Source organism: Canis aureus, chromosome 13 (assembly GCF_053574225.1).
Source record: "Canis aureus isolate CA01 chromosome 13, VMU_Caureus_v.1.0, whole genome shotgun sequence".
NCBI lineage: Eukaryota > Metazoa > Chordata > Mammalia > Carnivora > Canidae > Canis > Canis aureus.
The window spans coordinates 49,892,171-49,914,061 of record NC_135623.1 but is presented as its reverse complement, the minus strand read 5'-3'; the positions used below and the strand labels follow the sequence as shown (position 1 = coordinate 49,914,061).

Below are 21,891 nucleotides of genomic sequence, written 5' to 3'. Positions count from 1 at the left end.
GCTGACTTGTGAAAATGACCACAGACAGGGAAGCAGGTGATGGGAGGGAGCTGCTCTGCTGCTGCCCCCACCCCTACTGGGGGCCCCAGAAAATTACTCCTTAAGAAAGAGAGTTGCTTTACCAGAAGCTTCAGAGTGTCAGGTTTGCTTTGCTAACGTTGATCTGGTCCACCCCGGGTCCACCCTCTCTCTCTCTCCTTAACTGCAGGGTCTTGAGAGAACACAAATACTTCACGCACCAGTAAGTAGCTCTCAGCTTTCTGGAGGGGGAAGGGGCCCTCCCTGGAGTGCTCTGCTGCTAAGGACACTGACCACTTCTTTCATGATCTCAGGACCCTTTGAAAATGTAGGTCCCTTTCACTGTGACAATGCTTCTGTTTAAGTGATGTTTATAAATATGCAAAAAGAGAAAATTGAAATATAGATCATATAAAATGATCTATCCTAAGATAGAAAGCAAAGGCCATTAAGCCTTCTGCATAATAATAAAAAGCCACAAAGCCCAGTGTTTTCCTATATGACTTCATTTCTTGATCTTTATACTTTAGTTTTTACTCACAATTGTCAACACATAATGTTATTTTGATTTTATTCTTTCCTATTTATTTTACACCTAAAATTTTCTTATTGGCCTAATAAGAATCTTTCTGTTTCTTTTTTCTTTGTCTTTGGGACTCCCAAACTTTGTGCTGTTATGTATTCATTTTGTTGAGTCATTTTCACTTATTTCATGGTGTCTTTATACTTTTAAAATTAAGGAAGTCCTACCTTAAGGTGCTACCATGCAAAACTTTGCCACAGGAATGAACACATGTCTAGTGTATATAAGAGACCCAGTGATATACATAAGTTCTGCAGGATTGATTTCTATGGGAGTCTTTAATTATTGGCTTATGATGGATTTGAAAGTTGTTAAAACCTGACAACTTACTAATGTATTTAAATAATCATTGTTCTTTTGATATTTTGGGTTTTCTCCCAATATGCTTTTAATAAGGGCCCCATATTCACTTTAACTGCGTTCTTTAACAAAAGAGGAAACTCAGACTTAGGTCAATGTGACTTTTAACTGGCTTGTTCAGATGGGTAGGTCTAGGGTTAGTATCCAACCCTGGGTAAGTTCAGTATTCTTTCTGTTATGGATGAGAGTCTGCACTGTGTGAATGTGGGTCTCTGTCCTTGGATTCCCCATGAGATTTATGTGAGAATCCTGGAAATAAAGACAACCAGAAGGAAAATAGCATGGACAAAACAGGATCTATTTGTTTGTTTGTTTGTTTGTTTGTTTGTTTATTCATTCATTCATTCATTCATTCATTCATTCATTCATGAGAGACACACACAGGGAGGCAGAGACATAGGCAAAGGAAGAAGCAGGCTCCCTCCAAGGAGCCTGATGCAACACTTGATTACCAGGACCCCAGTACCCCAGGATCACAACCATATCCAAAGGCAGACACGTTCAACCACTGAGCCACCCAAGTGCTCCCAAAGAAGTTTATCAAGGTGGGAGAGTGGGCAGGTTCTGGAAGGTGGAACTGGCCTAGGTTCTTTTGGGATTGATTACTATTGGGTCTTTCTGGGCTGGGAGGAGCTGGCAGTGCAGTGGGAGGTGGGTGGTCTCTAATAGAGGCTCCTTCCACTCATTTAGGAAACTCCTCCCAAAGGCTGAGAAGGGGAGTTTGTGAAGCTACAAGGTTTGTAATCAGAACTGCTTTGGTAGCTTTTCTCCATTGGGTGGGGCTGTAGGTGCAATGCAAATGAATTAATTATAATGAGTCTAAGGGGTTACCCTGGGGCAGAGGTGAAAGAAGAGAGTACCTGTGTGTCACAGTGGCTCTTGATCTGTCAGCCCCAGGGTCTTAGAAGCCACAAACTCAGGATTTGTGCCCCCCTCCCCCGCCCCTGCTTTTAATATATAGCTTATTTATCGTGGCTTACCTCCAGCTCCTGTCTCTATTCCCCTTCAAGGACTTGGGGTTCTGCCTCCGGGCATTCCTTGGACTGCTTCTGTCTATAGCTTCTACCTAACATTTCCATTCGACCATTGGCCATCACAAAATCATGCAGCTAACCTGATGGGTTGGGTAAGTCATGAATGCAAAGAAGATATTTCCATTTTAAAATAATTTAACTTTGATAGGAAGGAAGAAGGAGAAGGAGGAGGAGGAAAAGAAGCAAGAAGGGAAGAAGAATCCATTCCTTCCTAATACATTTTCAGGCTAATGTTACCTTTTCAAAATCTGGGTCCATCCCAGACTATGTTCTCCTTTCCTAACTCTTTTAGAGGCAGTCTGAGAATTGTAGTATCTCCCACCAAACTGTTAGATAAGCTTTGTGTTTAATCCGTTTCGATGGGGCTGGATTTACTCTGCCAAGGCTGACTTCTCAGTGGGGCTAACTTACTGAGCTGTGGGTCTGGCCACCAAGTTTACTCAGCTGCTTTCGCTTTGGCAGGCAGCCTCCGAGACCTTCATGAAAACCAGTGCCTCGGCTGTTCTGGCTTTCTTTTGAAACATCCATAGGCTTGGCCCAGAAGATTAGACTGAGTGGTACCGGAGTGTTCAGATGTCTCCCAAAGACTCCCAGAGAATACCACTTTATAGAGCTGATAGCCAGAAATGTTGTTTAATTCTGAGTTCTGGCACTTATGATGAGTCCATCACCTCTCTGAATATTAAATCTTGGAAAAGGTAGCCAAGCATGACTTGTATTTTTCACATCAGTTTTCTGTGAAGAAGAAAAGAATGGTGGATTTGTAACTCTTGTAAACTCATCAGAGTGACTTGGCAACATTGGAGATTATGAGCTATGCAGAGTTCACTCAGTCCCACGACCCAGCAATTGCATTGCTGGGGATTTACCCCAAAGATACAGATGCAATGAAACGCCAGGACACCTGCACCCCGATGTTTCTAGCAGCAATGTCCACAATAGCCAAACTGTGGAAGGAGCCTCGGTGTCCATCGAAAGATGAATGGAAAAGAAGATGTGGTTTATGTATACAATGGAATATTACTCAGCCATTAGAAACGACAGATACCCACTATTTGCTTCAACGTGGATGGAACTGGAGGGTATTATGCTGAGTGAAGTAAGTCAATTGGAGAAGGACAAACATTATATGGTCTCATTCATTTGGGGAATATAAATAATAGTGAAAGGGAATAGAGGGGAAGGGAGAAGAAATGGGTAAGAAATATCAGAAAGGGAGACAGAACATGAGAGACTCCTAACTCTGGGAAAAGAACTAGGGGTGGTGGAAGGGGAGGAGGGCGGGGGGTGGGGGTGACTGGGTGGCGGGCACTGAGGGGGGCACTTGACGGGATGAGCATTGGGTGTTATTCTGTATGTTGGCAAATTGAACACCGATAAAAAATAAATTTATTATTACAAAAAAACCCACAAACATGTAAACAAAAGAAGAAATTAGCAAATTGGAAGCAAAGGCGTCCACTCCATCATTGAAGTGGCAAGAACCACCTGTGCGGCTAGAAGTGGTAGGACTAGAACAGTGGCACAGAGCCTTCATACCAACCCGAGACAGAAGACATGTTAGAGATCCAGGCCCACTGGAGTTATTTTTAAAATAAAATTTTCCAGATTATAAAAAAACCAAAAAACAAAAAACAAACAACTCTGTCCCATTTGGAGTGAGGGTTCCTGTTCAGAATTCAGGTTGCAGTGATGTCTATGGGACAAGAATACATATGAATCTTCTTTTTTTTCTTCTGTCTCTTCTCTAATAATGTGAGCTTCTTTTCATGGGGCACTATTACCTATAGCTGATTTTCACAGCTACTGTTTTACTATACCATTTTTGCCATTTACCTCAATAGTATGAGTATATAAGGATGAGGATGTGAGGGAAATAGGGCAAGGGAGAGGCAAGGACAGAGCACCATGCTTGAGTGCATATGACTTAGAAGATTTCTGCTCCCCACTCCTCACTAACAAGACTATTCACTTCTGGAATTTTCTTGCATATTCTGCTCCAATGCAGAAGTCACTCAACAGAACTCTAGGCCAGAAGCCAATTGTACTTGTCCTAATGTTCCAAAAGAAAAGAGCTTTCTCCCCTATGGCTCTGGTCAATTGACACAGGGGAACGATAAAGATAATAAAGACTCTTCCAGCTAGAGACTGCTAGGAAGTAAGACAGAGTCTGTTCTTATAGATAACTCACAATGATATGAACTTTAGTAAAATCAGAGGATAGAGTCAACATTTTTAGGGACAATCTCAACATCAGTGTTTGTATGGGTGTCTTCTTCTTACACCTTCACTACTCATCTCCTCAAATCTTCCCAAAGGAAAAAATTGCCTATTTTTTCTCTCAGCTCCTCATTTGTTTCTTTTATGACACTTACCACCACTTGTAATAGCTTCTTTTCTTGTTTTGGCTTTGTTCTTCTATGAGGCTGTGAGCTCCATAATGACAGGGCCTGGGTCTATTGTGTTTATCACTGAATCCCCCAGGGCCTTTGTAAACATCTGGGTCATAGCACCTTATGAATCAATATTTGTGGACTCATAAATGAGTGAGCAAGTGAATAAGTGGCCAGCCTACTGGTGTGCTGAGATAGAGACAAGAAAATATCCTAGGCTGAAGTTGAGACAACAGCATACGTTGCAAAATAAGTTGGTGAATTCAGTTATCTGGGAAGAGCATAGTGACAAAAATTTTTCATCAATTTCTTCCTTCTTACTACCACCAGTATCCCTGCTACAATTTCCCATAAATAATAGTATAATATTAAAATTAAAAGACTCTTGGAGAGTTTTAAATTTAAGAGAAATACCAGAAGCACAATAAATAAAACCAAAAGTAATTAATGGGTTATGAGTTAAAGCTACTGAAAATATTATATATATTCACTGGAGTCAAATTTCCTGTTAGGAATGATAATAGGAGAAAGAACCGACTTTGATGTCTTGCCAAAACCCACCAGTATGGTGATCCCAGTTACTGTGATGTGGGCACCTGGCCTACAGATTTCAGAATTCTGTGTGGTTTCCCTCAACCAAGTTTCTGAAGGAGCCAGCAAAAGGGGTAAGGGTGGGAAATGTGTTATCTATAAAAGTAAACCACAAAAATAATTTCCAAGTGCCACTAAAGGCCTCAATTTAGGCTGTAAAAGCCAAGACATTAAGAATAAACTATTGTAACTTCTCACAAGTGTGGTAACACACATGGCCAACAGCATGCTGGATGCAGGGGGAGTGTGGAATATGTCAACATGGGTGGGGAAGAGGGAGAGGCCATGGGGGTGGAGAAGCTGGCTTCCTGGGTTTGAAGATTTGCTCTGCCCTTTTGGGAATTTTGCTTCTGACTCTTAACATTAATCTCATTCAGTAATTTGACATTTATTGTCAAAATACCATGGTATTATTGAAAAATATCTGTGAGTGAAAGGATGCATATACCGCTGAGTAGAATGCTTAGAAACTTTGATAAACTATGCCAAAATCTAATCTCCCTTCTGAATACAAGTAAAACCATTTACTTACCAACAGTTAGGAGGATTCAGTCTATTTTTTTATGATAGTTCTTCTAAATTAAGAATTAGTTGTAAAAACTGTACCCAGAGATGTGTTTATCCCAGATTCAAAACGTATGTATCAGAAGGGATAGATTAATAAATATGTTGCTTATTCCATTAGGACAAGATCAGCATTTCTTTTCTTTTTCTTTTTTCTTTTTTTTTCTTTTTTGATAGATGAAGCCAAGAAATATTTCCTGTAAGCCATTACCTATACAGGGTATATCAGGTTGCTTCTGATCTGAAGGGGATGGGACAGGGAAAGAAACAACTAGAAGCAGATTTGCTTTTAGAGAAATTTCATTACCTTACATACCAAATTCCCAGGTAGGTGGCTTGAAAGTTGATTTTTTTTTTTTTTTGTCAACATTTCACTAGACCTATCTCCTTAGTCTGTGGGTTACAGGATGTCTACAGTGATTCCAGGCATTATGTCTTTACGAGTGATGTCCAAAGGTGGCAGGGGAGAAGAAGACATGTTTTTTTCCTTGGATTCTCTTTTAAGAATAAGTAAATTGTTTTCATGCATCCCACAGCTAATTTACCCTTATGATTTATTGGCCAGATTTACAACTTTTGCCAAATCCCAAACCAATCACTGGCAAGGGGAATGGAATTACCTCAACTGGATTCACTGAAACTTACCTCCCTGAGGAGGAGGACAGCCTGAGGCTCCCCTGAAACACATGGCTGCCTGATACGCAATCCTAATTGCCAGAGAATATCTGCTGGGGAGATATTCCAACAGTGTTTGCCACACAAGGGAAACTATTTAGAAAAGGCTTTAATCAGAATTTCCTTTGTGTCAGGGTCAGATTTGGCTACAGTTTCCTTCTTGCACTTTCTTTATGTCCTCATCCTAAATGATCTAAAATGAAATCACATTCTGCAACTAAGGCCAACCATGTCTCTAGACCCAGGGGTCTCCAGACCAGAACTTTGCTCTACAATATTTTAAACTTTGCAAGCCACATCCAGTCTCTGCCACTGGGGCTGTGCTGCCTTCCCCCCTTCCTCTTCTTCTCCTCCTCCTGTCCCTCCTCTCGCCCTCTCTTCTCCTCGTTGGCCTCCATCCTCTCTTCTCCTTCTTCCCACAGCCTTTTGAAGCGATATAAAAAAATTCTTAGCTTATGACCTGTACAAAAAAATGCTGGTACCATATGGCCTGAGCACTTTACTTGGCCAACCTCTGCCCTAGACAGAATGTGCAGAACCAGGGAAATTTCATCCAATGTGCTCATTAAGAGCTAGCATTTTGACATACTTGAATGAAATCTGTGGGGTCTCCTAGAACCTGATTTCCATGAACTTGGAAAGAGGAAAGAGTGGAAGAAGGTGTCACACATAGGTAGTTTGGTTCGATTTGGTGTGAGCAGAGAATCTTGATGGCATGTAGACAGCAGTGGAAGAGAAAGGCAGATGCCATATTAAGGCCAAGGGATGTCTGGCTGAGGTGGCTGTGTAATCCATTGGTCTTCCTAGATTAGGGGAGCTGGGGAAATCTGGGGGATCCATTAGCTTTAGAAATCTGAGATTTCTGTCCAAGTTCCAAAGAGTAAGTATAATAGATAAGAACTCAAGTTCTCCATTATTAATGGAAGCATGTCATATTCATGCCTGTACTTCCAATTTTACCTTAAGCTTTCAGCTACTTCCTAATAAGAGTTAACCACTTAGCTAATGTTTTTTCAATTTTGTTTTGATGTTTTTCTTGGAAAGGAAACAAATGCAAAAAGCTGTCTTAACCATGTACAAGACTACAAAAATATAATGATCTAAATCTAGCCGTTAAGAGTAACATACTTCAATAAAACACTTTATAATGCTCAAAAAATTAATGACTACCTCTTGTATCAATAAGAAATATCTTTAAACCTTGAATGCTCTTTCTTCACTTACATGTAGCCTTCCTGTTATAATTAAAACGAATACTAGAAGCCTGGGACATTAAGTCTACTTAGCACTGGCGATCTATTGTCAGTTTTAATTTGACCTAATTTCCTCTCCTATTTGATACTATGTGAGACAACTAGGGGGCAAAATCAGTCTTAAAAAGGACCTGGGTATGTTTAGTATATTGTGACTAAAGATCTGAAATGTATTATGCAATGTGGCTTCAGGGAAATGTGGCTGCCGGAAAGAAGCAGTATCATCATTTGGCAGGCCGGAGAACAGGATGGAGAAAACTCGAGTTCTTACAGGTACCCCCAGGTCAGTGGGGAAACTGCCCCAGGGAACCTGGAAAGCCCTTTAAGCACTGCACTTCCTTAGTAGTGATGGGGGAAGAAATATGAAAAATACCCTCAAGCCATCCATGTTTGGATGGGAAAAATTATATCTAAAGAGTTGTATGCAATACATTCCAGATATTGAGAAATGAACTTGAAAATTATGTCCTCTAAAGTGAGGAAAAGTTGTTGCAGGGCTTCTACTAACCGCTGAAGTTTTTATAGGGAGCTTGACTGTGACAATTATTTTTATTTTTTGTATGGCCCTATTGGTGCTACTTGTAACTTGCTGTCGACCTGGAGGTGGGAGTGCGAGGGCTGAAGATTTTTCTTACTAATTTGTTTGAGGTTATATGAAATTTAGTTTTAGGAGAAGAATCCTCATAGATTCTAGTATTTACAAATTCCATGTTGTTTTTTACTCTTGGAGTCATGATATTTGCAAATCAAATTGTATTTGGAAAATTACTGAGCTTAGAACTGTTAGTAATGAGTTGATTACATTGAAGAATAAGAGCAATATCCTTTCTGAAAAGACAAAAAAAAAAATCAATGAAATTTGGAGATCAAAGATAAATCTCTGTAATATGCTGAAGTCTGCATTTAACAGATCACATGGTGACAGATCCCGGATGCTTCAGGTTACCCCTTCCACTTCTCCAGGTCCTGGCTGGATTCAAATGATAGATGGATAATGAACTGGACTGAGGTACTGTTTACATGTGAAGACTCCTTTGTGGTTTCAGGCTGTTGACTGTATTTGCGTCACTGATGGTGGTGTTTTGGCTTTGCTTTTATTTTCTCTCCTTGCTCCTCCCCTCCCTCACACCATCTGATTGATGGGCCCTTTGCCATATTTCTTTGGTCCACAGTTACCTAACGTTCAGGGCCAGCAAGAAGGGCTGGTTTTACTATTTCTCCAGCTTGCCCACCTTAGAAAGCTCCTCTCACCTTTGGAGTTTCTCCCCAGCCCCTCCTTGCTAGGAGAGGTTCCAGGGCATATTGGAGCTGTGTGTTGTCATGTACTCAGCAGGCTGAGGACCCCACTTTGCTGGTGCCCAGAAAGAGTGGGAAGGAACCACACCTCCTGCTGTTGTGCCAATTCGGTCTCCGGGGAAGAGGAGCACAGCAGACTATTTAGATATATTTAGATTAGTTACATTCTATCCTAAATTGTCAAGGCAATTTCCTAAAGAAGTTACAATAAAGGAAGAATGAGATTAAAGCCATAGTTCCCTTTGGCTTTCTCTTTGATTTCAAAAATGACAAATTCTTAAAGATTGAGACCCCCGAAGAAGGGATCCTGTGGCTAATGTCACCAATTTCTAACTTGGATTCTGGCACATTCCCCACACCTCCATCATTTTCTTTGTTTTCTCCATTCCCAAATCCCTAGTGTTTTCTGTGTAAAACACCACCACCCCTTCCATAGGAAAAACTCCTGGGCTGGAGTCTCAAGTAGCATCTAGACTTTAGTAGTGGTAGATGGGGGACAGTATTGCTCATTGTCACTCGATCTTGCTGGCTACGGTGGTGAGGATCAGTTTCTGTACCAGGGTGATGATGGGCGAGGGCCGTACAGTTTCTTTCCTCTTTTATGGCTCTGAGTGAGCTGTTAAACTGCTGGGTCTCTGTCTAAGGAATGTTTCCATTGGCAGGTGCAGAAATTAAACCCAGAGAGGTTTAGTAACTCTACTAAATTCATGTGGCCACTAAAGATTAGCTCTAGAGCCCACAGCCTCCCCCTCGACTTTTACTGGCTGCTTTCTCTTTACCGTAGTGACACTGATTCATGCCAATTTACCTTAGGAATAATAGATTTATGATAGCATTTTCTTCCTTGTTTTATCAAAACAGAGGAAAGAATTGAAGGCAGAATAATAGCAACAAATTAGTGTCATCTTGCATTAACATAGGAAACTGCAACAAAGGATATACTAAAATTGTCAAAATAATGTAGTAGTAGTAAAAAAAAAAAGCAGCTTAGCTCTTGTGTTTCTTGATTTTTTTTTTACTGTATTTGGATTTTTTTTCAGAAAAGGTAAATATTCTGCATGATCTTGGACTTATGTATCAAAGATAAATATTTATAAAACAATTGTGAATGAATGCTGGCATTCTTCAGGATCCTTAGGTTATCTATACCCCAACCTAAATTCCTATGGCAAGAAGTTCCAACACACTCAGAAGAATATTCACAGGAAAAACGGCATTTTTCAAGGTGGAATGAGGGCCCTTTGACTTTGGTACAATTTATAGCAATAGATTCTCCCAGCAGTCAGGAGGTGCTGAGTGCCAGCAGGCCTGTATAGAGCGATATGGTAAGCTGTCACTCACTGTTTTCTCAAAGGTATGTTTCCTGGACTAAAGTCTATGGGTCTTATTGATGAGGTAAATTATTGGCCTTCCCATAATTACCACGTACTTCTAGCCCTATACAAATTTTCAATATTTTATTCCTTTTGCATGTCTTCTGGCTTGAGCATGTGTGTATCTATGTGTGTGAGAGAAAGAGAGTATGTATGTGAATGTGTGTGTGAATATGTGATGAACATGTGGGTGTATGTGCATGCATGTGAGTGTATGTATGTGTGCACATGTGTGTGTATGTGTTTCAGCCAGAATCAATAAGATATAGTCATACTTAAACCACTGTCTCAAGGCCCTAAAGTAAGATAGGTGTGAGAGAGACTGAAATATTGTTCATAAAAGTTCGAGTCTTTATTAGTGTCTTTTTATAAGTTGAGGAAATAAAACTCTACCAGAAAAACATCATTTCATTTCTCCACTGGCTGCGAGAACAGAATTGCACAGCTTCTCCCATATGCTGCCAACTGTCCCATTATGGTAGAGCTCAAGAAACCAGGTATTTAATACCTATTGTGTGCCAGGCAATGTGTATGTAAAGATGATAAGACATGGTTCCTGCCTGTGAGGCCTGAAGTCTACTGGGCCTACAGATACACGAATAAATAACTATAATGTAATGTGATAAGTGAAATGACATCAGTGTAATCAAGGGGTTATGAGATCATAGAGAAACCATTCTTAACCCAGCCTAAGAGTGAAGGCTATGTCTCTGGAACCTCCTAAAGAAGCTTCATGCAAGAACTGTGTTTTAATGGACATGTGGTAAATTTCTATGGACATTTATTCCTCATTAGAGCCTTTCTTTTAATAACATAATTTGTAAGAATGCTCGTTACTAAGATTCTTTTTCAACTGTGGTGTGCTGATGGGTTTTTCCCACTTTTTTTTTCCTGTGTTCCAATCTTGCCATGTTTGGATGACACAACCTATATATGTGATAGCATGATGCTACTTTTTTTTTTTTTTTAAATCAGCTTTACAAATGGAAAGCTGTAGTAAGTGCAAATAAGGTCATTGTCATAAGACAAATCAAGATTCTTACTGTATGATTGAGATTGAGAATGTCGCTAAATGACTTGTCCAAGGCCACACAGTAAGTGGGTGGTCAAACCAGCTTTGGAAATGAGAAATTCTTAATTCCTGGTGGGGTATATTACCAGGCCACAAATGAATGGAAGAGCTAAGTGATATTTATGGCTGGTGAGGATGAAAACCTCAAGAGGGTTGGATGATCATTCAAAAGAGTGGATATTTCTCTGTACTTATTTATACCTTGTGGGGTTGAAAACTGGGATGGCCATTCCACAATAACCATCTGCTGGCTTCATTTTTGCGAAAAGCGTTTTTTTTCCAGTGTCACTAAACGTCTCTGTGAAAGCCATCTTAGAAAGCACTGATGTATGTGACATTTTCAAAACTTTGGGAAATGTTTAGGTTATTTCCAGCTTGTGATTATAGCCGGGAGCCTGTTTGGGGAGATCTGAAACAGCAACGCAAAAAGAGCCTGGGGCTCTGAGGAGACAGCCGGGTTTGTGTTCTGGCTCAGATACTCAGTAACTGTGCAGGTCACAGGCTCCTCCAGAGAGCTTCAGTTTCTTATTCTGTTATGTAAGGATTAGACTATGAAGTGCCTGATTTCACTGTTACAAATTCTGTTTTCTTTTATTGGATCCCTACTGATCAATTCTAGACCAACTGAAGCTCTTCGTAGGCTGGACATAAGTAATAAAACTTGCTTGTGTCAATATTATAATGCTAATTTACAGAGACATTCGCTGCTCCTTCCTGATGAGAGGAACTTAGGTTTGCATGACTAGTTTTCCTATTAGGAGATGGTTCCTTAAACCGTAGGCATGCACTGCACTGTAACTAGCATGCTTAGAGTTCATTCTCTTTTAGATGACTTTTATGTCATGCCTTGACCAGTGTGCACTGATTCATGGTGTACAGGATAAGTAGAAATTAAGATAGAGTCATTGTGACTTTTCCAGAGAAGTACTTGTCAACTGGAGTTTTAAAAAAAAAATCTATAAGACTCAGGCCAACATCAGACAATGTTGTAGAATCCAGTAGAAAACTTCTAAATTCATTCTACAGAATACTAAAGCCAGAAACTGTCGAAGAGCGGTGCTTGGTGAGATAAATGTGCTCTGTATCATAGGTACAATAAAAAGTGGTAGAGCCCACTGATTTGGTGATGTTCTTATTTTAAGGGAATGGGTGAAGAAGGAGCCAGGATGAGGCAGACACTGCTGATCAGCCTCCTTGTTATCCTATTTAAACCTCACAACAATGAGAGGCATGTATCATTATATCTGTTCAACCCAGAGAAAGCTGAGACCCAGGGAGGCTTAGGGATTCACCCAGGATCCTCCAGTTAGTAGGTAACGAAGAAAGGGGTCAACCTTTGTTCTTCTGACTTTAAGCTCTAGCTCCTTCTGTGAGCTTCCTGGCCTCACTCCATATCCCGTGCTTATCAACTGTAGAAGGCTGTGCTCAATTCAAGTTAAAGTCCAGATTAGATTATTGAAGTGCATTTTCTCCTCTTATTTAGAAGCGAGGCTTTTCTGTTTCTTCTTCTGTCAAGGCTCAGTGTCCCTCACATTGTTAGGCTGTGAAAGGACCACCCCTGATATGTTGACAAGAAATCAGCTTCTAATCTGCAACACTTCTTTATATGGCTTGTCAGCTCAGAGCTCCTACCAAAGAAGTATTTCACAACTGGCCTGGCCACCTTATCACATTCCAAGCAGAGTGCAGGCCTTCGTGGGCTGCAATACTTGGAAACCCTTACAGTGATAAGTTATTTACTTTTTATTTTAACGCCACCAGTACTTATTCCCTTCCCTCCCCCCACTCCCCACCCCCTTCAAAGAAGCCAGATTATTTTCTGTCATATACCAGAGGTCATTTTGCATTGGGTTACAATATCAAATAAATCACAGCATCCAGCACCTTATTGTTCCAGCTCACCCTTAGGCACACACAGAAAACAGGAAGAGCACGCTTGGTCATTTTAGGTGGCACACCAGTGGGCCAACTATGAAAGGAATTTTTCATTTGATTTACATCCCAAGACTGTTTTGTGAAATTTGGATGAATTTTATCTCTGAGCTTAAATGAAAGGCCCCTGGTTTTGTTCTTTCCTTCTCTCCTGCAGAAGACTCTGCTTCTCCTGTAAGCTATCCAGTGTGTGCCTGAAAAAGATTAAGATGGTCTGCAGGGCGGGAGACTTTTCATCAGAATTTATTACTGTTCAAAGCTGCTATAAAGGCTTTCATTTAACCCTGGCCTTTGTATTTCCATCCATGAAAATTGTTCATACCATGACCAATCTGATGCATTGTCAGTGTTCTTCATGGAATATTCCAAACAAGACCACAGTGAACCAACTCCTCGGTGGGAGGAAAAGGGGAAGATACTGGGGCAGTCAAAAAAACTAAAGTTTGCTTTAATACTTTGTGGTATTTTCTATCCAGGTCATAGCTCCCTTAGGCAAGGACTGATGGAAACTCTGTTTTGACAGTTCAAAGAATACCTTGGATAGATACTCCCCCACCCTGTGGATTCATACAATGAAACAAAATTTCAATTAGACACAAGGAAAAGAATGGCTCTAAAATGTAGTCTTTTGTCTCCATTGAAAACCCAACACCTGCCAATTACAAGAGCCAATCTAATTTGTTGTATTTGTATTTTTCTTTCATTAAGTAAAAAATCTTTTTTAGCATCCATCAGAGCTGTGTTCTAAGAAAAAAGAATTGAATACACCCATACCCTCTTTATAATTCCTTGATTTAAAACATTTCTATATGCATTAAACACACACATTTACAGTACATGGTATTCAAATAATCTCCAAATACAGGAAGAAAGAAGGCAGGAAGGAAAAAAAAGTTCTTGAAAACAGATAACAAATCTAAAGAGGAACTGGTTCTACATTCGTCTTAAGACGTAATTTCTTTAATACTATAGATCAGAAAAGGATTAAAGATGAGAATCTATAACTGAGTCCTGCGTACACAGACACTTGGAATTTGTAGTCAATTTCTGTAACTATACTGAGGCCACAATTCTAATGACTTAAATGCTAACAATAAAACCTTGAAAAAAATCTGCATTTTAAAAGCATGCACTGTAAATCACACAGGGAAGGGAGTAATGCGAACAGGAATTGGAATGTGGGCCCAGGGAGAGCCAGAGGCATTATTTGCTTCAGGTTGTGTAGATACCAGTCTTACTGGGAGGGTCTGGAGAATGTACCCTTTTAGTTTGCAGCTTGGGCCCTGACCTCATGCTTATTAGATCCTTTGGGGATCACTTTTGATCTAGCTCCCAACACCCTAAAAGAAATTTGTTGCTGTTACTTCAGTTGCTCTAGGAGATGGTTAGTGATTTAAGTTACGTTCCTGCTGATAAAGGGCCGTGGCAGCTTTTAGTAATTATTAACTTTATAAAAATCTTCCCTGACCCTCACCACCTCCAATCAACTTACTTACTCTGACTCATTAAAATAAAAAAAAGAAAAATATCAGTCTGAGTTACCATAGTAGTCCCCTTCTCTTCATAACAGCATGTGTGCTCCTGCATCCAGTGAGTCTATGTGGTCCGCTGGGCCTGGGATGGGTCATTTTTGATAGTTTTTAATTCAGTGCCTAGCAGAGTATCTGGCACCAAACAGCTTGAAATGAACGTAAACATTTCCAGCTTTTGCTATGAACTGCCGAACTGCTTTCTGACAAGATAATCAAGTGGCAACAGAACTTCATATTACTTGAAACAGAAACAAAAAGAAAAACCAACCAACCCGCCAAACAAAAAACACTGAAAACTTGCTCATGTAATGGAGGTAGAGAAAAAATCTCATTATTTCCATATACTAGGGTTGCTTTTTTTTTTTTTTTTTTTTTAAACACATTTATTGGCAACTTAGTCTTCTATTTTGTGTGAATTCCATGTCCTTATCTGTAGTCCCCTTCTCTATTGGGTTGTCCATCTTTTCCTTTTTGAGTCATAAGAGGTCTTACTTACTATCTTAAGAATTTTAAACTACTTACAGCACAAAATATTGCAGATATGTTTTCCCATTTTGTCTATAGTTTTTTTTTTTTTTTTGCTACGTGTCTCTCAGATACTTGTTCATTTGAGATGGATTGAATTATGACTTGTACCATGCCTCTTGCTTCATGAAAAACAGTCAGTGTGGCTCCCCCTCAGCCTCAGTGAGTTGGGTGAACCTTTCCTACTGGTACCTATAAGTCAGGAATTACAGAATCATATAACTCAAAGTTTCAAAGTGAACGTTTGTATTATTTTCCTATTCTTTGTATGTTCTACAATATATCTTCCATTTACAAAAATACTTTTGTTAAGTGGAACTCCGTGGAGGAAACACTAAAAAAATTATGGCTTATTGCCTTTTCTCCCCCTGGCATTATTATCACCAGTGTACAAAAACAAACATAACTTGCTTTTAGGAAGCAAATTGCTCCATGTTCAACCTTTTAGGTCCTTTCTTATTTAGTTAATATCAGAAATTATGTGACATCTATAACGAAAATGTATTTCTTCTGGTCCAGCATCCTGACTCAGCTGCCATGTCAAATATCTTCGGTGTCTAGAACAATCCAACATCCTTCTGAATGTTATTTACTTTGACCGACTTATGTTAGTAGTCTTGAAAGTCAAACATTGTTAACGAATCAGCCAGAGCCTCCTTCACAGAATTCTAGGCAGAGAAAGATATTTTCCTCTGGGTTATTTCTGAAACAGAAAGGGAAACGTCTATACCTACAATTTGTTACTATAATCTATAATTTTTAGCATCAGTGTATAGATTAACTCTATGGGCCATTTCACTATTGATACTGATCATGAATTCAGCATTATTCTTGTCTAATGAGATTTTTCACCTTCAACTTTGGTACAATAATTTTTGACAAATTTTAGATCTTCAACATTGTTGTCTATGAATCTTAATATATATATGTATATAACTAATATATTAAAATTAGATGGATAAAAAGGTGTGGTGCTGGCTTCCTCTCAATTGCTGACATTTTATGAGATATAAAGTATTTCTAGTGCTCTCCTTAAGTTCTATTTAGTACAATTAGCTCTATTATATTTGTAGAAGAAAGAACACATTTCTTATTTTTCTAAGTCAGATTGAATCTGGAGTGGTATCCTTTCAAGGATCAGAAGAAAATCCACTCGCAGACATTTGACTGGGTCCTTCTGAGGTATACTGGCCAGAAAACTAATATGTCACATTATCTAGACGAATTGGAAAGGTTCTTGTCAATGTGCTTGAACTGACTGTTTCAGGCTCCTTGCAGGTGGCTCGCATGGCCCAGCAAAATCATGTGGCCCCTTGCTTAAAGTCAAGCTTAGGCCTTAAGATTCATAAGGTGAACATTTAGTGATGAGTTCTGCTCATTACAGCAAAGCCTAGGGATGCGATGTCCTTTCACGAGAGGCAGTACGACATGGAAGTGATGGGTTGAGGGAACAAGGGAAATTGTATATGGGATAAAGAAGTGAAAGTCAAAATGCCATTATCCTTCTTGTGAAACACAGGGTGGGGTTGAGTGGTTGGCAAGGCCATGGAAAACAGTTTGGATTTTATTCTAAATGGGAAGACATTAGAAGGTATGAAGCAAATAAATATGATCTAATTTGTGTTTTAAAAGACCTCTTCTAGGTCATATCTTACAGAATTAAAAATATGAATCTGTAAATATATTTGCACAAGGATGTTCACTGTGACATGGTTTGTAATAGCAAAAAAGAAAGAAAAAAGAAAAAGAAAGAAAGAAAGAAAGAAAGAAAGAAAGAAAGAAAGAAAGAAAGGCAAAGAAAAAAGAAAACAATCTAATAGTTTATCAATAATGGTTAATGAATTAGAACATATTCATATTATAGAATACCATGTAGTTACTAAAAATAACCAAGTAAGACTCTGTACCTCATCTGGAAATGTTTTAATTATGTATTACAGACAAAAGAAAAGCAAGTTGCATCCTAGTATGTATAACATAATTTTATTTTGTTGCAGATATGTATGTCTGAGTCATTGAATAAATTTAGAAAAATGGGGGGAAATGCACACTGAGCTATCATGGTTATTTCTGGCTAATGCGTACTTCTAAATAATGACACAAAAGTTGGCTGAAAGAGAAATTTCACTCAAATTTAAGATACTTTGTGATCTTCCCAAATATTTTAATTCCTGAATTCTTATTTGAAATCGTCTAAAGTGAAAAAAAAGAAAGAGAAATGCTTAAAAAGTCTCTTACTACAAATAGAACTTATCTTGAACAATATAATTCTCGTCCAAATTACCTAATTACTCACGTAATACCTCAGGGTAGATTCAAGATATGTTAGAACACACCCTCCTGAAGCATTAGTTAGCAGTTATATATTCAAGTCAGTGTCTCCAAAACTAGTATCTTACCTGAGGAGGGAGCAGGTTTCTGGTGTGATTATTGCTTTTCTTTGTTTTATTTCCCTTGAAAAATATTTGAGAAAGACAGGATTTTCTCTTGCATTCATATTTACCGAGGGCCCAATGCAGCGATTTCCGTATACCTTCCAGCTTACGGATTGTGATGGGCATGTGGGTTTGGGCTGCTTGGCATCTAATCCTACCTGGTTAGGAAGATCCTTCATCTTGTGAGATCTTAGGGGCGCGTAAAACTCCTTAACTCCCTGTGCTGAGAAACAGACTCCAGGGCCATCCTGCTTGATAAGGCATGTCAGCAACTCTGCAAAACAGCTGGGCAACCACGGGAGGTAGTGAAGTTCTTTCTCAGTTTCCTCCTCCCTAACCTGGAGGTAAAGCCGGCTCCTTCCTTACAGAGTTGGTGTGAGGCTTACCTGAGTCAATAATGACCAGTGTGACACAGGTAAGTGCTAAGGAAGTGCTACACTCCTATATCAACGCAGCACAGGGCCTTGTGAAGTCTGTGTGGTGCACCAGCGTCAGGGTGCACCGAGGTGCAGGTCGGTGCTCCCACTGCGTTCCCACAGAAGCCCCAGGCAGCACACCTGGTTGGAGTGATGGTTTTATTAGCTGGCATTCAGACTTAAAAATTGACTTTAATTTTTATTAAATCTATACACGCACATGGTTTGAATAATCCTGTTGTTCTACATTTTGTAATAATAAAAAATATAAAAAACAAAATAATAATTACAAACCCCACAGTGTTCTGCCCACATTGGCTCCTCATTTTCCACCCCTTAATGGCAACCCCTTTCAAGTCTTTTGTTAAATAACATGCTTAGATTGCTAGTCCTGACGTTTCAATGCGAAGTGTTGCCACTATGGAAAATGAGGATTTAGCGCTTTTTTTTTTCTTCTTTTTTTAAAGCCAATCCTTCTCCTCACCACAACTCCCACATCTTCTAGGCCTTCAAATTTAGCTATGCTTTGGTTTTGAGCAATGTTATGTGTTTGCATTATTATGACCATGTAAATATTTTTCAGAGCTGAGCAAGGGTATATTCTGTGACTCCTTCCTCTTCTCCTCTCCTCCTCCTTTTCCTTGAAAACCTTATCCTGGAGCTAATAAATGTCATGGTTTTTTATTTGCTTGGTTTTCTATAGTCTTCTTATTAATTCATCCTCACATTCTTCCCCATGTGCTAAACCTTCTCTCCCTGTGTTCCAAAATTACAGTTCTATCAGCTTCCTTTTGTGACCTTCTCTAGTCAGGGTATGTGAGCCTATTCCTGGACAGCTCTCATTCAGGGCAATCCTTCGTGCCATTCTAGGTATAAACTTTCACCTTTTCTTAGTCTGATCCCGTTTCCTGGATTTCTGATCTTCTTACTTCTTCATGCTATCTGCAAAGCTTCTTCACCCAGTAGCTTCCTGAGAAAAGGTGCATGGAAACAAGTCTGAAATACTGTATATCTGAACATTTCTTTCTTGTACCTGACAATTAAAACCTACAGTTTGGCGGTAGAGAGAATAGCTTCTTGCATACTTTTGAAAGGTTGCTCCTTTGACTTTTTGTTTCCTGTCTTGCTTTGATAAATGTGGACTCTGTCTGATTTCTGATACTTTTGTGTGTGACTTGTCACATTTCCCCCTGCCCTAACCCTCAGCAAGGAGACTTTTAAGATATTCCCTTTCTGCCTGGCATTCTAAAAGTATTTTGATATAAGTCTATTTTTATCCATTGACTGAGTATACAGTGGTCTCTTTGAGTTGGGAATCTAATGTCTTTCAGTTCTGAGAAATTTTCTTGAATTATTTCTTTGGTGATTCACGCTTCTTGATTTTCTCTACTCTTTCTGAAACTCAGGTCGTTCAGTTCTTGAACCTCTCGACCCATTTCTTAAATTTGTTACCTCTTCTCTCCTCTAATCCAGTAACCTACTTCAAGTTATGCTTGTATATTTTCAAGTAGAGTTTACATACAATAAAATCCATCCTTTTAAAGTATATAGATTTAGGATTTTGACAAATGTATTACAGTCAGGTAACTACCACCTAACAGAAGATAGAATTGTTTTGTGCTTGCCTTTTTCCTCTTAACAGAACACACACATCAGGAGTTTATTCTTTTTTATTGCTAAGTAGTGCCATTCCATTGTATAGCTGCACCACATTTTATCAGCTGATAGATATTTCATTTATTCCCATTTTTAGTTACTTGGCATGCAGGCTTTTCAATGAAGACATATTTTCATTAAATTCCAAAGAGTAGAAATGGGAGGTCATATGGTAAGGATAGATTCATCTTCCAAACCAATTTCCAAAATGAATGTACCATTTTGCATTCCCAGTAGCATGAGAAATCTAGTTTCACCTCATCCTCACAACTCTTGCATTGTGATTCTTTTAAAATTTAACCATTCTAGGGGGTATATTTGAAATCTCATTTTTTTAAAAAAATTGTTTTCCTGGTGACATTATTGAGCATATTTTCATCATAATTTTTATGTTTCTTTTTGTGAGCTGTCTTCAAATATTTTGCTGCCCCCTTTTTTGGATTATTTGTCTTGTTATTGAATTGTATGAGCTCTTTATATATTTAGATACAAGTCTTATGTCAGATAGGAGTTTTATAAATATTTTCCCTCAGATTGTGTCTTGTTTTGTAATTTTCTTAACAGTACCCTTTAAAAAGTTTTAAATTTTTATAAAGTTCAATTTATAATTTTTAAAATATTTTGTGTTTTTCTTTGATATCTAATTTAAGAAAAATTTTACCAATCCCAAATTCATAAAGATTTTCTCCTAAGTTTTGTCCTGGAATTTTCCTAGTTTTAGCCATTATGTCTGGTTTATGGTCATGTCAAGTTAATTTTTGTATGCAACATGAGGTGATAGTTGAGGTTCATTTGTTTTGGCATACAAATATTCAAGTGTTCCAGAACTATTTGTTGAAAAGATTTTCTTCTCTTCACTGAATTACCTTGATAGTATTGTTAAATATCATATGCCATATATACATAGGTCTGTTTTTTTTGTTTTTTTTTTTTTTACCTTTATGCCTATTCTTATTCCAATACCACATCATCTTGATTGAGGTAGATTTATAGAAAATCTTGAAATCAGGTAATGTGAGTGCTCCAAATTTTTCCTACGCTTTCAAATTTGTTTTGAGTCTTCCAAACATTTGCATTTTCATATAAATTTCAGATTCAATTTATTGATAGGATTTTGATTGGAATTATATAAAGTCTGTGGGTTAATATGGATAAATTATATTAATATTCAGCCTTCTGATATATCTTTTTATCTATTTAGGTCTTTAAAAAATTCTCTCAGCAATGTTTTAGTGTATAGGTCTTCATATATTTTGTTAAGTGAATAACTAAGTAATTAATGCTTTTGTAATTTTTAAATTTTCAGTTTTCAACTGTGCATTTCTATGAACATTCACATATCAGTTGTATAGCAATACATATGGAAATGTTTTTTCCTCTTGGGATATATCTAAGGGGAGATTGTTGAAACAGATGGCAGATGCATGTTTAACCTTTAAGATTTTTATGTGTTGACTTTTTTTATCCTACTGTCATGCCAAACTCTTCTATAAATTCTAGAAGTATCTTTTCTAAATTTCATAAGATTTTCTACACATACAGTCATGTCATTGGCAATTAATGATAGTTTTTCTTCTTCCTAATTTGTATGCCTTTTCTTTCTCTTTTACTGTATGATGTTAAATAGAAGTGGTAAGAATGAAAATCTTGTTTCTGTGTCTACTTACCAATCCAGGAGGAAGGCATCCAATTTTTAAAACAAATTCAATTTCTTTAATACATAGACTGGTAGTCTATTTTTTCTTGAGTGAGCTTGATAGTGTGCAATTTTCAAAAAAAATTTATCGTTCATTTACATTGTTAAAATTATTATCAATAAAACATATATAATATTCTTTTTAAACTTCTGTAGGATCTGTAGAGATGTTACACCTCTCATTCTTGATATTGATAAATTATATCTTCTCTGTGCTTTTCCTGATCAGTCTGGCTGAAAGTTTATTGATTTTATTGAATTTTTCAGAGTCTGTTTTGTTTATTCTATTGATTTTTTTCTATTATTTGTCCCTTTTCTATTTCATCTTATCTCTATTATTTCTATCTATTTACTTTGTTTTAAGTTGGCTCTTTTTTTTCTAGTTTCTTGAGATGGAAACTTATGATTTTAAGCCTTTCAAATCTTCTGATATAGACGTTAAAATTATACATTTCCCTCCAGTGTAATGGCTGTATCTTTTGCCTTC

At 38.2% G+C, this 21,891-nt stretch overlaps 1 long non-coding RNA gene across 1 annotated transcript in view; it reads left to right on the top strand.

Annotated features, from left to right (window-relative positions):
• The first annotated feature begins 10,798 nt into the window (after positions 1 to 10,798).
• LOC144281660 (uncharacterized) overlaps positions 10,799 to 21,891 on the top strand; it is a 29,542-nt gene continuing 18,449 nt past the window's right edge. The window contains exon 1 of the long non-coding RNA XR_013350093.1: positions 10,799 to 10,903. This is a non-coding gene — a long non-coding RNA (uncharacterized LOC144281660). The remainder of the gene's footprint in view (positions 10,904 to 21,891) is intronic.